This window comes from Sinocyclocheilus rhinocerous, unplaced genomic scaffold (assembly GCF_001515625.1).
Source record: "Sinocyclocheilus rhinocerous isolate Xijiao unplaced genomic scaffold, SAMN03320098_v1.1 scaffold3526, whole genome shotgun sequence".
NCBI lineage: Eukaryota > Metazoa > Chordata > Actinopteri > Cypriniformes > Cyprinidae > Sinocyclocheilus > Sinocyclocheilus rhinocerous.
In genome coordinates this window covers 136706-142069 of record NW_015653006.1, presented here as the reverse complement: position 1 = coordinate 142069, position 5364 = coordinate 136706, and positions in this window count along the sequence as shown.

The window sequence follows — 5364 nt, the reverse complement described above, 5'->3', positions numbered from 1 at the left end:
CTAATTATCCCTTTATATAATTCTGCCTCCCTTTTAACTTATTCATTATTTTTTATTTATTTAATATTATTAATTAGGTTTAAATAATATTATTTTAATTTCTTATTAGGAATTAGGTGTCATTATAAGAGTTTAATATGAATGTGGATGTTTTTTTCCTCTCTATTTTTCATATGAAAAAGTGTTTGTACGTATTGGTTATTGTTCTAATTATTATTATAATTTTTTTTTTTTATGCGTTGGTGATGGGTATCACAAAAGGGGGAAAAAAAAGAAGAAGAAAAAAGTGAAGGAAGAAAGTAGAAGGAAAAATGGGGAATAACTATTGGTAAAAAAAAAATATGATGTCTTTAAAGGAAATGTTTATTTGTATAACTGTGTAATGATCAGTCCACTGAAGGTGAGTTGAAGTGAGAACCCAAGTGCAGTTTATTTACATAGACAAAACAATCCAAAAGACTTGACTGGAACAGACTTGACTAGGCATGAACAGATTTTAATCGTACAGACTTGGCATAAACAGATTCACTGACAGCAGGGTTACATCAAAGCTAGACAAAGAACAAAGGCAACATGAGGGCTATTTATAGCAAACAATGAGGGTCACATGACGAGAAACAACCAATGAGAAACAAGACACATGAACCAAGGAACCAATCAGAACATAACACACAGACAAGGGAAAATCACATGACAGAATATGACCGTGGCCAAACTACAAAATAAAAGACATGAAAACAATGAACAAGAAAAAACTCAAACCCCACGTTACATGTCCCCCCCTCTAAGGGCGGCTCCAGACGCCCAAACAAAACCCAAACCCCACCAAGTCCAGGAGGGTGGTAGAGCAGAGGCGGAACAGGGGGTGGGGGATGGAGGGCCAGGCCCATGAAGGGGAACAAGACCTGAATCATTACGTGGACCGTGGAATGATGGCAGACAGTGAAGCAGTGGAGGGCCTGGGCCATGGAGCAGTGGCAGACTGTGGAACAGTGGAGGGCCTGGACCATGGAGCAGATCCAGAGGAGCATGAAGCCATGGTGGAGCCGGCAGAGCAGGAAGCCATGGCGGAGCAGAGACATGGACAGACCACTTGACTGTGATAGGACAGGCAGAATGTTCATAAACGACTTCTTTGGTCATGACAGGGCAGACTATTAGTTCATGAACGGCCTCCTTGGCCGTAACGGGGCAGAAAGTGAGTTCATGAATGGCCTCCATGGCCGTGCCAAGACAGACAGTGAGTTCATGAGTGGGCGCCACCGCTTTGGGAGGTTCTGCAGCGGATGCCACCACCTCTGGAGGTTCTACAGTGGATTTGTGGAAATGAAAGGCCTCTGAGGCAGACTTGTGAACAGAAGAGGCCTGGGATGCCAGCCGCTCGCACTAACATCAATGGTGGGTCCATCACACTGGCAATCAGTCTTTTCAGTCCTGCCCCAAGCTCCGCATCCTTGGGAGCTTGGGTACTATAGCCCACCCCAAAAAAAATCCTTAGGGGAAACTTGCTTGGCAGCCGTGGTGTGGCGAGGCTCAGGCGTGGCGGCCATCTTGGCCGGGGAATCAGGCGTGGCGGCCATCTTGGCTGGGGAATCAGGCGTGGTGGCCATCTTGCAAGGAGACTCTTGAGTGGCCGGCCCGACGTGAGCAGACTTTGGCTTAGCAGGCATGACGTGAGCAGGCCCTGGAGTAGCAGGCGTGAAGTGAGCAGGTCCTGGAGTAGCAGGCGTGACGTTAGCAGGCCCCGTCTTGACGCGAGCAGACAGTGAAAGCAGATCCACTCAACCGCAGAGCAAAGTCTATATACTTACTGTTCTAGAGTCCAGTGTGGGGTATGTAGTGGCATCAAACATGATATTTCATGAGATAGTCCAAAACGGAAAATGTCCTTGAGAGTAACATCATTAAAATTCAACTGATACCAAAGTTCACAAAAATCACTCACGTAATCCTCTATATGCCTGTCACCTTGACGAAGGGAGAGGAGCCATGAAACTGCTGGGTTCATGGTAGCGGTCTAGCTTTCTGTAATGATCAGTCCACTGAAGGCGAGTTGAAGCAAGAACCCAAGTGCAGTTTATTTACATAGAAACAAAACATAATCCAAAAGACTTGACTTGACTGGAACAGACTTGGCTAGGCATGAACAGATTTGAATCGTACAGACTTGACTTGGCATAAACAGACTCACCGACAGCAGGGTTACAACATCAAAGCTAGACAAAGAACAAAGGCAACATGAGGGCTATTTATATCAAACAATGAGGGTCACATGACAAGAACCAACCAATGAGAAACAAGACACATGACTAAGACAACCAATGAGAACATGACACATGAACCAAGGAACCAATCTGAACAAAATACACAGACAAGGGTATCACATGACAGAATATGACTGTGGCCAAACTACAAAATAAAAGACATGAAAACAATGAACAAGAAACAAAACTCAAACTCCACGTTACAAACTGTATTAAATGTGCTTTAACTTAAAGACATAATAAAGTATAAAAAAAATGATATTACCATTAATATTTACAATTTTTTTTGCACACCAGCAAAAAGCATCCCATGCCCACGGTTAAATATACTGCTAGATCTTTAATGTTGTGGGTCTGTTTTCCTGCCGGAGGTCCTGGACATCTTGTACAGATACATGGCATCATGGATCCTATCAAATACCAACAGATAAAAAAAATCTAAACCTGACTGCCTCCGTTTGAAATCTTATAATAGACTGTGGTTGGAACTTCCATCAGGACAATGATCCAAAACAAACATCAAAATCAACACAAAAATGTCTCACTGAGCACAAAATGAAACGTCTGCCATGGTCGTCTCAGTTCCCTGACCTGAACCCTATATAGAAAATGAGTGGGGTAAACTGAAGAGAAGAATCACCAACATGGAGCTGCGAATCTGAGGGATCTGGAGTGATTCTGTATGAAGGAATGTTCTCTGATCTCTTGTCAGGTGTTCTCCAAACTCATCAGGCATTATAGGAGAAAACTCAGAGCTGTTATCTTGGGAAAAGGACATTGCAATAATTGGGTGCCAATAATTGTGGCTAATGTGAACTAGAGAAAAACACTTATTTCATAATAAGACCCCCCCCCCACACACTTTCCATTGTTTTACTTCAATGATAGGTTAGAATTTTGTGAATTCTTTGAATGAAAGATCAAAAGGATAAACAATGCAGATTTATTTTCACAGCCACCTTTGCTCATATTTACCAAGGGTGCCAATATTAGTGGTTGGCACTGCATATTTTCAAATGGTAGCCTTCTGTTTTTACACTCTAAAAAATGCTGGGTTAAATACAAATGTGGATGAAAATGTGGACAAACCCAGCGATTGGGTTGTTTTGACCCAGTGGTTGGGTTACTGCCCATAAGGCTGGGTTAAACAACTGTTGGTTGAAAACAACCCAATCGCTGGGATTGTCCATATTTTACTCAGCGCTGGGTTGTATTTAACCCAGCATTTTTTAGAGTGTACTGTATTTTTGACCAAATAAATGCAGCCTTGTAGAACAGATTTCTTTCAAACCCGTTTGAATGGTGATGTATATTATATATTTTATTTTGTAATATATATTTTTAAAGCATGTTTTTAGCCCATATAACAACCCACATTAGCCCATATAGGCCTATAGGCTAGTTTTAAAAACATCATTATCATTAGTTTCCCAAGGAGCAAAAGAAGTTAATATAAATTATTTTCTATGAGTTAATATAAATTTGTTTTATGAGTTTATGAAATTTGGCATTCAAACCAACCAAAGCCAGTCAGCAAACAAGAAGCATTCATGTTAATTTTTCCAAACAAGTACAAGAAAAAAAGCATATTATGCTTTATCGTTTCTAAATGCTGGCTATTGTTTTGATGGGAAGTTCGGCAGCTGCGCTACAAAAAGCTGGTGTGCAGGTAACACTACTACACCGGATGCGAACGCCTCGACACGTTGCGTCAAACCACATAGAAACCATTATAATCAGTGTTTGTCACTGAACGCGCTATAGGCAGACTCGCTGGTGGACGTGGAGCGTGAGAGACACATATACTGAACTCCAGCTGCGCTCGTAGTTGGCTGGGTCAGAAACGCGCGAAACTCACGGAATTGCAGGGAATTTGAATGCGGTTGAGCACGACTGTTCCCGGGAATGGATCAGAGGTAGGTGGGCGGAATAATATGGATTATAATGAAGGGGAAGAAGAAGAATGGGGAGAAAATAGGAGACGGATGGATGACAAAATAGCTAAAGGGAATAAAAGAGTAAGAAATGAGCAAGATGATAGCACAGAAAGTTTAGAAGATGGACAAACTATGGTCCAGAAAGAAAGAGAGGAAATGTTAAAGTTGCTTGAGTTATATAATAAAGTGTGGAATGAGGGAAAACTGCCAATTGCATGGAAAGAAGCAGTAGTGATTCCGATAAGGAAACCTGGCAAAGATCCAACTAAACCCACAAGTTACAGACCAATTGCCCTTACATCTAATTTGTGTAAGATAATGGAGGGAATGATAACAGATAGATTGTCATATGTAATGGAAAAAATAAATTTATTGGTAAGCTGTCAGAGTGGTTTTAGGAAGGGAAGGAATACAATGGATTCAGTAGTAAGATTAGAGACTGAAATAAGGAAGGCACAAACAAATAAAGAGACCGTAGTTGCAGTATTCTTTGATATTGAAAAAGCCTATGATATGATGTGGAAGGAGGGGTTATTAATCAAGCTGGATAAAATAGGGATAGGTGGGAAATTGTTTAACTGGATAAAAGACTTTCTGTTTGGTAGGAAAATTCAAGTGAGAATTGGGGCAGAAATATCAAGCCAATATGAGGTTGGGAATGGAACACCCCAAGGAAGTGTGATAAGTCCGCTGTTATTTATTATTATGATAAATGATGTCTTTGTAAATGTTCCATTGACATTGGACCATCTTTGTTTGCGGACGATGGGGCAGTGTGGAAAAGAGGAAGGAATACAGAGTACATAATTAGGAAGGTTCAGAAAGCAATTGATAAAATGGTAGATTGGGGAATTAGCAATTCATTAAATTTTATATTTGAACAGATTTGTTACGTGAGCATTCATGTAATTTAGCATTAATTAAAGTTTCTTAAGGGTCAAGATCATGTTATCATTCTGCATCTCCTGCGCTTCAAGTCTCTCCCACAATAGCTGTCATCACTCAAATTAATGCACGACTCTACATTATCTGTATAGCATGTGTGTAAGACTCGAATACAATTATGAAGTAATAATTTTATGACGAATAAATCTTTCAGTGGGTAAAACTGGCTGTGTCTATAGTATTAAAGACTACACAACATTATTATATTATCTTTAAAT